This window comes from Sarcophilus harrisii, chromosome X (assembly GCF_902635505.1).
Source record: "Sarcophilus harrisii chromosome X, mSarHar1.11, whole genome shotgun sequence".
NCBI lineage: Eukaryota > Metazoa > Chordata > Mammalia > Dasyuromorphia > Dasyuridae > Sarcophilus > Sarcophilus harrisii.
Genome location: NC_045432.1, coordinates 32,893,651 through 32,905,762, shown reverse-complemented (window position 1 = coordinate 32,905,762; position 12,112 = coordinate 32,893,651). Strand labels below are relative to the sequence as shown.

The following is a 12,112-nucleotide window of genomic DNA, read 5'->3' as shown; positions in this document are numbered from 1 at the left end:
TTACAAATGCTGACAGACTGATTTACTACATATTGACAGTTTTGGGTACACACCATAATCAGCCTCAAGCCACTGCCAAACCTTGTCTGGAGGAAAATAGCACTGGGGGTGGGGGGGACGGGGAAGAAGAAAGGTGGAGGTATTTTATTAGCATTCAGAATGGCATCCATCACCCAAACTGGTCTGTGTAAAGGTTCTTATTGAAGAGGTTTGATCAAACAGGCAACATTTGGCTTCCTCTGACATTCTCAACCTTTCGTGCATTGTAATATTTGGAAAAAATAGCACTTTGCCCTGAGAATTGTTTTGAATACTCTTATAACCCTAACTTTTTGATAAGTTGATCAAATGGGAAACTGGCCAAGAGCTAGAGGGTGGGAGATGAGTGGGGGAATGGGTCCATCCTCAAATCCTGGTCCCCAAACAGGGAATAGACTTGGGGCCTTCCTTATCTTGGCACCTTCTCCCAAACATGGAGGCCTTCCCCTCTTTTTTTCTCTCCCACCCCAGCTCCGTGGGTTCTGACTTGGGGTACAGAACTGAACTGGCCCCAGGTCATTGTTGCATAAACAGATTGCAGGCTTCTTGTTTCTGGGAACAGACTCCATCAGGGGCTGAGCACCCATTTCATTTGCAGGCTAGACTCTGGGTGTACTCTAGCCATTGTGACTGAGTTTGGTTCACTAGGACCTGATTAGAGAGAGACAGCGTGGTATAAGGAATACAGTGCTGGATTTGCTCTGATGGAGAAATGACTCAAATTCTGCCTCCGAAAGTTGCCGGCTTCAGGATTATTAGGGAAATCCCTTCCCTCTGGGTCTCAGTTTCTTCTTCTGTAAAATGAGGAGCGGGGCTGGACTAGATGGCCTCTACACTCCCTTTCAGCTCTAAATCTATGCTCCTGTGAACCATACAGAAGCGTGTCCTGGTCTTCCTGTTATCTCAGCCCCTTCTTCTCTATTACTTAGAGACATAAAAGACTGACACATTTCCTTCCCCTATCTACACACACACACTTATACATATGCACACACATATTACACAGTATACACATCTACACATATTTCTTTATATTTACACACACATATATACATTTAGATATAAACACTTTAGAGAGTGGGATCCCAAACTAGTAAATATTTGTCTCATTCTTTGACTATTATAAACAGTTATTACATGCAAACTCTCTCAGGTGGTATGGTGGGATTTTTTAAAAATCATTTTAGACTGGATCTATTATTTCAATGACCTAGGGAACAATCGGTGAGATAATTCCTTCTACCAGTTCAGATCTGCACCCGCCTAAAGCATTAGGAGCCTTTGGGACTTGCCTAGGGTCACACAGTCAATATGTGACAGATAGATTTTTGAATCCCAGTCTTTCTGATTCAAGACTGTCTCTCTCCACACAATGTCATGTTGCTTCTTTCAGATGCTGAGGATGCAGAGACAAAAAATCAGAACAAAACAGTTCCTTCTCTTAAAAAACTGAGCTAGCCCCTCTTTGTAGTGGCCAGAAACTGGAAACTGAATGGATGCCCATCAGTTGGAGAATGGCTGAATAAATTGTGGTCTATGAATGTTATGGAATATTATTGTTCTGTAAGATGACCAGCAGGATGATTTCAGAGAGGCCTGGAAAGACTTACATGAACTGATGCTGAGTGAAATGAGCAGGGCCAGGAGATCATTATATACTCCAACAACAATATTATATGATGATCAATTCTGACAGATGTGGCCCTCTTCAGCGATGAGATGAACCAAAACAATTCCACCAGAGCAGTAATGAATTGAACCAGCTACACCCAGTGAAAGAACTCTGGGAGATGACTATGAACCATTACATAGCATTTCCAATCACTCGATTTTTATCTGCCTGCATTTTTGATTTCCTTCACAGGCTAATAGTACACTATCTCAAAGTCCGATTCTTTTTGTACAGCAAAATAACTGTATGGACACGTATACATATATTGTATTTAACTTATACTTTTAAAAATTTCATTTATTTATTTAATAATAGCTTTTTATTCACAAGTTATATGCATGGGTAATTTTACAGCATTGACAACTGCCAAACGTTTTGTTCCAATTTTTCCCTTCCTTCCCCTCACCCCCTCCCCTACATGGCAGGTTGACCAATACATGTTACATATGTTAAAGTATTAGTTAAATATACTCAGTTAAATATCCACTCAGTTTCCAGTTTCTGGCCACTACAAAGAGGGCTGCCACAAACGTTGTTGCACATACAGCTCCCTTTCCCTTCTTTAGTATCTCTTTGGGGTATAAGCCCAGTAATAACACTGCTGGATCAAAGGGTATGCATAGTTTGATAACTTTTTGAGCATAGTTCCAAATCGCTCTCCAGAATGTTTGGATGTATTCCCAATTCCACCAACAATGTATCAGTGTCCCTGTTTTCCCATATCCCCTCCAACATTCTGCATTATCTTTCCCTGTCATTCTAGTCAGTGTGACAGGTGTGTAGTGGTATTAACTTATACTTTAACATATTTAACGTGTATTGGTCAACCTGCCATCTGGGGGGAAGGAGGAAAAAAACTGGAACAAAAGGTTTGGCAATTGTCAATGCTGAAAAATTACCCATGCATATAACTTGCGAATAAAAAGCTAAAAACAAAACAAAACAAACAAAAAAAAACAAAAACAAAAACTGAGCTAGCAAACTCCTGTATCCTCATCGCCTTATTTCTATGACACAGGGTCTGCTGATATCGAAACTTCCTTCCCCTGATACCATTCCCATTTCTCCTACCACATACTGTGACTCTTACCCAAGAAGCAACTTCTCAGGTAAAATACAAACTTTTCTTTCTTTCATTTTTAAAAATTTGAGTTTCTTGTGTAAAAATGACTAATATGGAAATGTTTTACATTAAAATACCCCCAAACTAATCTGTCCCTTCCTCTTTAACCCCTAACCCCCATGGAACAACTTTTAAAGAACAACCAAACCCAAATCTCCCTGTAGTCATCTACATAATTCATTAAGGCAAATTGCCACATTGGCTATGTCTAAAAATGCATGCCATATTTATCACCTCTTTCTGCGTGTCAAGAGGTGAGTATTCAGTATTCAGTATTCTTCATTTATCTTCCTTCTTTTCGATTCCTAGTTATCATTGCATTGATGTGAGTTCTAAAGTCTTTCAAAATTGTTTTTTCTCCACTGTGTTATCATTGCACAAATTGTTCTAGTTCTCACTTCATTCTGAATCGGCTCATGGGGATCTTCCCAGTTTTTTTCTTAAAATGTCCATTTTGTCATTCCTTATGGCACAATAATATTCTCTTACATTCAGGTATCACAATTTGGTTTTAGCCATTCTCCAATAAGAGGACACCCTCTTACTTTCTCATTTTTGGCTACCATGAAAAGAACTGCTATAAATATTTTCTCCAATAGATCCTCTTCCTCTTTCTTTGATTTCTGTTGGGTATAAGGTTTAGTTAGTGATACAGCAGGGTCAAAAGGTTAACCCTTGGTTTGGTAATTTTCTAAGTACAGTTCCAAATTACCCTCCAGAATGGCTGGATCAATTCACAGCTCCAACAGTAGTGCACTAGTTAGGACTTGTTTTCTCACAGCTCCTCCAATCTTTGTTATTTTCCTTCTCTGTTATCAAAAAATACAACCTTTTCAATCTCTCATTACAAGGTCTTGACATGGTGAGGAGGAAAAAATTCTGGATTTGGCGTTAAAGAAGTTCAATTCCACTTCTTTCTATGACACTACATGTATGACCTTGAAAAAAATCATTTAACCGCTCTAAGACTATTTTCTTATCTATAAACCGAGAAGAGAAATGACAGTCAAAGTCCCTTCTACTTTAAAACTAATTTTTTCTTTTGCTGAAGCAATTGAGGGTAAGTGACTTGCCCAGGGTCACACGGCTAGGAAGTGTGTGAAGCCAGATTTGAACTCAGGTCCTCCTGACTTCAGAGCTGGTGCTCTATCCACTGCACCACCTTGCTGCCCTTTGACTAATTTTCTGTTCTTCTTAATGCATTATGCATTCAAGCCAGACAAAATCATTCCACAAGTTTGATCCTCCTCTTGTCTTTGGGGCTTTGTACTGACTTTTCTCTTTGCCTAGAAGGCATTCCTGTTTCATTCTCCCCCTTGAGAATTTTTAGGTTCTCTAAAAACTCTACTTAGGCATCATCTTCTGTGTGAAGTTGTCTCTGATATCTCACCTTATGGTGCTCTTCACCCTCATTGAATTATTTGGAAGTTACTTATGACCTTAGGATGTTGAATCTGGCATATGTCAGGCTTAGTTGATGTTAGGGCAGCTAGGTGGCGCTGCAGTGGATAGAGCGCCAGGCCTGGAGTCCGAAGACCCATCTTCAAGACTTGAAATCCAACCTTAGACACTTATCAACTGTTCAACTCTGGGCAAGTCACTTAATCCTATTTGCCTCAGTTTTCTCAACTGGAGAAAGAAATGGCAAGAAAATCCCAAATGGGATCACAAGCAGTTGGATGTGAACAAAAGATGATTGAACAACAATCTAAACAACAACAGGTTAGCTTGGTTTAACTCCTCTCCTTGTAAAATTGATGTTAGAGGAGATGGTTTGTTGAGTGGGAGTGGTGGGGATTATATTCAGAAATTAAATGATGCAAAAGCAGATGATATTAACAAGAACTTATAATACAGATTTTTGAATTGTATTGAATCAATGTTATCTTTCTTCTTAGGGAACTGGTTATTATAGATGACCTTTCTGGGTATCTCCCAATCCTACTATTGAATAAAACTGTATCACACTTATAGTGGACTAAGGTACTCCCAGGAGGGGAAATTACTGTGATCAGTTCAGGCTGAGGCAACTGATATTCTGCAGTTCTGCCTTGAAGAGCACTGAAAGGTTAGACAACTTACCCAGGATCTCTTAGGCAGTATGAGTGAGAGGCAGGGCATCAAAACAGGTCTGTCTAAATTCAAAATCAGCCCTCTGGCTCAATAACAGCACAATAACATTTCTTTAAAGTTTTGCTGATTTAGAACTTTGCTCAGAAGGCTAGAAAACTGTATATACCCTTTGATTTAGCATTGTTACTACTTGGTATATATGTCAAAAAACTCAAAGGGGAAAGGACCTACTTGTGCAAAAAAAAAAAGTTTGTAGCAGCTCTATTTATAGTGGCAAACAACTGGAAATTGAGTGGATACCCATCAGTTGGGGAATGGCTGAATAAGTTATGGTATATGAAGCTAATGAAATATAATTTTAATAAGAAATGATGAGCAGGATGATTTCAGAAAAGCCTGCAAAGATTGACATGAACTGATGATAAGTGAGCAGAACCAGGAGAACATTGTTGCACAATGACAACAAGATAATGTCATGATCAAGTATGATGGACTTGGCTCTTCTCAGCTATACAGTGATCCAAGAAAATTCCAATAGACTTGGAATGGAAAATGTCATTTGCATCCAGAGAGAGAACTATGGAGACTGAATGTGGATTGAAGCATACTATTTTCACCTTTTTTGTTTGCTTTTTCCTTCTTATGTTTTTTCCCTTTTGGTCTGATTTTTCTTGCACAATATGATAAATACAGAAGTATCTTTTAATTTTTTTTGCTGTTCTTTTATAGACAGCCTCAAACACAAAAGAGATTTATTAATTTACCCAAGAGGTTTAGTCACTTTATTCTAAGAGCCAGTTAATAATAGACCAAGGGTTATAATCCAGATCTTTCTACTTTTAACCCTGAACTCTTTCCTTGGTATCAATAATCTTAGGAGTCTGAACAACAGAAACAACTTACTCTGGTATCTTTAATTCCATCACTTCATCTATCATACTCATGAAGTAACGTATTTACTGTTCTACTCCTGAATCTGGAGATTAAAGATCAAGACTCTGATTTGGTTATCCTATTAAACCACAGTCTTAACTCTGATTCCTCTGGCCTGAGTTAGCTGATTGTTCATCCTCTCCCTTCTATGTATTTTCTTTCCTTTATTCTCATCTTACTGTATGTTGTGGGTGAGAAGTAGCACTGTTGCCTTTGGGGGCTGTTAAGCCAAGCCTAGTCATTTTTCAGTCTGATGTATTGGGAGATCTGCTTTCCTTCATCTCCATATATCATTGTCCCTTCTAGTAGAAGATAACACTCTTGGAGTTGCTACCACTTGTGTGGTAGAAAAGACTGATGTCGTCCCATCAGGCCCTTCTGCCCCAAGGACATATGAAGACTCTCCTTTGATACACAACTATAAGAGACAAAAACTGAGAAATTGCAAGGTGTCCTGCATTTGTCTTTTTGTTTCCTTTTTAAAGGGATCAGTCAGTGAACAAAGCATTTAGTGAATAACTGTTGGGTAGAAGACTTGGACGAGGTGCTACGTGAGAGATATTTTCAAGTAGCCGGGGTCTCTTCCAAATGACTAATCATTTATTTGCAGAAAATGAAAGCTCCCATGAAACTGTTTCCAAACAAGTGAGTACCAAGAAATGTGTCCAAAGGGTTTAGGGTATTGTAGAAGCTGAGTACGTGGCACTGAGAGGGACAGAAGAAGAAGCACACTCGGTGTGAGGTGAGGTCATTCGGGAAAAAGCTTTTTATACAATGTCATATCTGAATCCTCTTGAATCAACTAACAGCAAGAGCATTTCCAAGGTGTCATTACCAGCATAATAGACATGGTAGGGGACTCGCTACTAATTACCATTTATTGAGTACCTACTAGAAGACTCAGATCCCACATATTCTAGAAGAAGAACTCCTGGTAACGATGTCAATGGAAAACAGGCATTGGAATTCATGATCACGCTGAATTTCCCCATCAGTGAAAAGAGGCCAGCCAGCTTCTCTTGAAACCACATTAAGCAGTTTAAGAAAATGGCTATTTGATTGATAACCTACTTCCTTAACTAAACCCCAATGACTGATTACAAATTGCTCCTACTTTGCCCTGTCAAGTTTGAAAATTTATGTATGTTGAGTCAAAAACTGTCTGCAGGGAATCAATTAGATTTCCATTGACTTCGGGAAGGAATTTTGTAAGAATAAGTGCTATTATAAAATAATTTATGTGTTTCCCATGTAATATGATTACATGCTAATATCTGGAATCCATATAAAACCCGTTAAGACTGGAGGTAAAGTTTCATCGTTGTTAGAGAATACTATAGATGTTAAGAATTCTGCTTATTCTTTAGCCTGTTACAACTAGGTCCCTATTAGTGTGAATATTGAATCTCCTGAAGTGCTTGCATGTATTTGAATTTGGATTATTAAAAATTATAATTTTGTAAAATATGGTACTTGGTCCTAGCTCAATGGAAATATTCGGTGTAAATTTGAATAATGCAACTACTTCCAGGGGACACATTATTCAAGCTAATTGGGATCGAGCTATACCTCTTAGATTGAGACTCTGGAGGGAGGAAGGAAGTGGGACATTTTGGATGCTATTCTTGCTTACCGGCTCATAGCTTAGAAGACCAGATATCCACCATCAATGAGACATTTTCAGCATTCTTGTCTCTTTAGAATTTGCCCTTCAGATCGAAATTTTGAATTGGCTAGGGACTTGGGTCTGGATCCATTTTGAAAGATATCTTTCCCTTCCTTCTGTGGTTTTGTTATTAAATACAACTTAGCTATAAATGTGGTCAAACATGACTTCCTGCTTTTAAGAAAAAGACTTATTAACAGCCTCAGCGGCATTCTTGACATTGAATATATCTCTTTTAATGTAGTACATTTAAGATCTGACTAAGTAAACCCGCACATATCTCCCTAAAATGATAGAGGTTTAAATATGGAGTAGGATCAGTAACAGGAAATTGAATCAACATGAGTGGAATATTTTTTGAGAGGCATTTTCCAAATTCCAAAATTCAGCATCCTATGGCAAGTTTTATATCTCTTACCAGTGTAAGGCTGTTGTAAAATGCCCTTCCAACACAAATGAGTTTTTTTAAAGGTCATCGATCAGTCACCTCTTCCTTTTTAAATGATCAGTTTTATTAATTTCTTGGTCACATAGTTCCAGCATGACTAGGAGAAAAAAGTTCCTCAACTCATATTACAATGTCACTAGTATCGAGCGATATACACACATACAAGTAAACATGGATTTAAGTACATGTGCATACGCATATGTGTATCTATACATACATATAAATTTGAGTGTAAGAAAATAATGCTAGAAGTAAGGAATATATTTTTTAAATGGCTACTGTAGACTCATTTATGTAAGCCGCCCCAAATGATATGCTCATAAAATTGAAGTAACATAGCTAAAATATATCTTTTTTTTCTTTTTAAAATTATATACACTATATTGAGAATCTAAAAATATTGGCTGTGTAGACATGTGGAAGGGGATGTTGGGTTTTGTCTTATTGTTAGTGTTGCCACTTATTTGACCTTGGATATGCCAGATATTGGGACAGTATCCACACAAATTGAAGCAATAAGCTCCATATATTTCTATAATAAGCCATCTTGATCTGTAACCTACATAAAGCATACCCAAGGACTCTTGAATATCTATCCTGCTTGGATGCTATTTACTTCTGATTACTTGTAATATTATAGATTTATTGTGTACATGAACACAAGTTGCAAGACAAGATATTGATTCACAATACCTGGTAATAGAGCAGTAATTGCTTTGCTTTAAAATTAAGTGACCATACTCGTTTCAGAATCTGTAGTATTTCATCATTTCTAGTGGTATCTCAAGATAGGAAATAGAATTGAGTCGACACCCAATTACCCTCGCAGAAGCAACAGTTCATAATATATTTCACAAATACAATGACAATCAGGGAGCCTGTTCATACTCACCAGAAATGTGACCAAATAGGATAAACTCTAGTTTTCCAGACCACGAAATACTCAATAACTCATCTAGTTAAAATAGATGGCATTTAGATCAAAATATCCTTCCTTCCCCCATCCCTAAATCCTCCAAACTCCCTTTTGGCATCTCGGAATTCTTCATAACATTTCCAAACTGAAAAAGGGGGTGGGGGAGGTAGGATTCATATTTACAAGATTGAGTTTATGAATACAAATGGAATCCTAGAGCAATACTCTTTTATAAATAATCAGCTTCTCCTCTAGATTAGCATACTAAACAAGTTGGAGGGGGATTGGGTTGGGTGGGAGGACTGCCGAAAGTCTACTTACTGTGGTGCCCTGGAAATAGAATTTGATGTATTTTTCTCCTTCCAAAGATCTAACTCCCTGCAGAACACAAATGGCATATTTTCTCAATTGAGAAGTCATTTACATTCTTTAAAACATCTGTTTATGAATATCTTTGTGATAATAATTGCTATTTACAAAGGTTTTTTTTTTATCATCAATGTGAGATTTTTAAATGAAGAACACTGGAAGGAACAGATCTCTCCCTTCTGGTAATCACTGGAGTAAATCTTCTACAGATTTCCAGTTTACATTTGGTCAGGAGTAGAGTGGGATGCGAATGTAATCTCTAGTACAATATTTTTTGTCTTCTCTCTGATTCCTTGATCACTCAGCAGAGACCTGAAAGACTGAAAGACTACATTCTTCTTTTAAAAAATATAGCTGTCTGATAAATGCAGTGACCAATCAGGATAATTAAGATGATGCTATTCAAATTCTGACAATGAGGTGAGGGACTCAAGATGAAGAATGAGATGTACACTTTTGAACTTGACCAATGTGGAAATTTGTTTTCTTTGATTGTGCATTTTTGTGACAGTGACTTTTCTTTTCCTTTTTCAAGGGAGGCAGGAGAGAAGGGGGAAAAACAACAAAGTACTTATTAATGGAAAAAATGACTGGCAGTGTTTTTGAAACTCGTTATTTATCTATTTATTTGTTTTAAAATAATAATAGTTTTTTATTCTTCAAAATACAAAGATGGTTTTCAATATTCACCCTTGCAAAACCTTGTTTTCCAAATTTTTCTTCTTTCTCCTCACCTGCCTCCTCCCCTAGAAAGCAAGTAATTCAATATAGGCTAAGCATGTGCAATTCTTCTTTTTCTTTTAATTAATTTATTTTTTTAATACATATTGCTTCATGAATCATGTTGGGAGAGAAAAATCAAAGCAAAAGGGAGAAACCATGGGAAAGAAAAAAAACCAAAAAAAGTGAGCAAATCATGTGTTAATTTATATTCAATCTCTCTTGTTCTTTTTCGGGATGTAGATGGCATTTTCTATCCAAAGTCTATTGGGATTGCCATGGATCACTGAACCACTGAGAAGAACCAAATCTGTCATAGTTGATCATTACAATTCCTCCTGTTATTGTACACAATGTATTCCTGGTCTGTTTGTTTCACTTAGCATCAATTCATATAAATCTTTGCAGGCCTCTCAAAAAATTAGCTTGCTCATCATTTTTATAGAAGAATAATATTGCATTATCTTCATATACCACATCTTATTCAGCCATTCTCCAAATGTTGAACATCTACTCATTTTCCAATTCTTTATCATAAAAAAGAGCTGTTACATTTTTGCCATGTGCAGTTCTTCTAAACATATTTCCCATGCTGTGTAAGAAAAATCAGATCAAAAGGGGGAAAATGAGAAAGAAGAAAATCCAGATCAAACAAACAACAACAAAGTTGAAAATACTATGTTGTGATCCACGTTCAGTCTCCATAGTCCTTTCTTTGCATGAGAATGGCTCTTTCTATCACATGTCTATTGGAATTGCCTTGAATTATCTTATTGTTAAAAAGAACCAATTCCACCACAGTTGATCATCAAAAAATCTTGTTATTGCTGTGTACAATGTTCTCTTGGTTCTATTCACTTTATTTAGCATCAATTCATGTCTTTCCAGACTATTCTGAAATCAATCTGCTCATCATTTCTTTTTTTTCATCATTTCTTATAGAACAATAATATTCCATTACCTTCATATACCATAACTTATTCAGCCATACCCCAACTGATGATTATCCACTCAGTTTCCAGTTCCTTGCCACTACAAAAAGGGCTGCTACAAACATACTGGAAGGTGTGTTCTTTTCCCTTTTTATGATCTCTTTAGGATACAGACTCAGCAGTGATATGGTAGTGTTTTTTTAAAGAAGGGTAATGTTACCATTATTAAAATTTCTCGCATCATGATTTTTGTAAGAGGATCAATGCCATAGAACATCAGGACATCAAGAATTCTTCCTCGAATACACATAGGATATAAAGAGATCCGTAGTATCCTCACATTAAAGAAGAAAGCAAGTAAATCAGTACAAAAACTTCTTCTTAATAAGGATCAGGCTTAAAGCCCACCTTAACCCAGAGTTCCCAAAAATCACTGTCAAGTAGCCAACAGAAAAAGGTAATAGTCTCTGTGCCATGGATAATTTGCCTTTTCATGGAACAAGGAACAACATGAAACCACTTCCTATATTGAATTCTCTCTCTCCTTTGGTTCCAGCTTACCACCTAAGGAAAAAAAAAACATTCACAAATAATAGAGTCCCTAGATTGTGTTATACTAATAAACTTTAAAATCTGAAATCTTCACAGGAATTTCTTAAAATTAATGCAGTTACTTTTTCTTCCAACTTCAAGTTTGCTAAATGGCCTAGTATACCATATTTTAGTTTTATTTTGTTTTTTGCTATCGTACCATCTCACCACAGTTTTAACCTTGGTACTTCAGGAGGGGTAGAAATACTCCATATGCTGGATTTGGGGGTCAGGGGATCTGGGTTCAACTACTAACTATATTACTTACTGCTTGTGTGATCTTGGGTCAGCCACCTAATTTCTCTGAAATTTAGTTTCTTTCTTTGGTCTCAGTGGCCTCTGTGGTAGGTTTTAAATCTGTGATCTCATTGTCTCAGATTTCTTTCAAAGATTATGTTTTCATTTCACTTGGTATGTGTATGTGTTTATGTGCATTTATTAGGTACCCTTCTTCCAGTGTACCTTGCAATTTAGTCATTACAGTTATTAGCAAAAGAACCTGGTTTGGATTATTTTAATGATTATGCTAATTTCAAGAGCAATTGTGGCTGCATTGACTTTGAGATCCAGTGGGCAAACTCTTCTGAAATGGTGCTGGAATTTGTTTGGTTAAACAAATTAATACTGGTT

At 37.0% G+C, this 12,112-nt stretch overlaps 1 long non-coding RNA gene across 2 annotated transcripts in view; it reads left to right on the top strand.

Annotated features, from left to right (window-relative positions):
- Positions 1 to 2,814, top strand: part of LOC116420241 — a 36,353-nt gene extending 33,539 nt beyond the window's left edge. For both annotated transcript variants that reach the window (XR_004230545.1, XR_004230546.1), the window contains exon 4: positions 2,730 to 2,814. This is a non-coding gene — a long non-coding RNA (uncharacterized LOC116420241). The remainder of the gene's footprint in view (positions 1 to 2,729) is intronic.
- Positions 2,815 to 12,112: the final 9,298 nt, after the last annotated feature.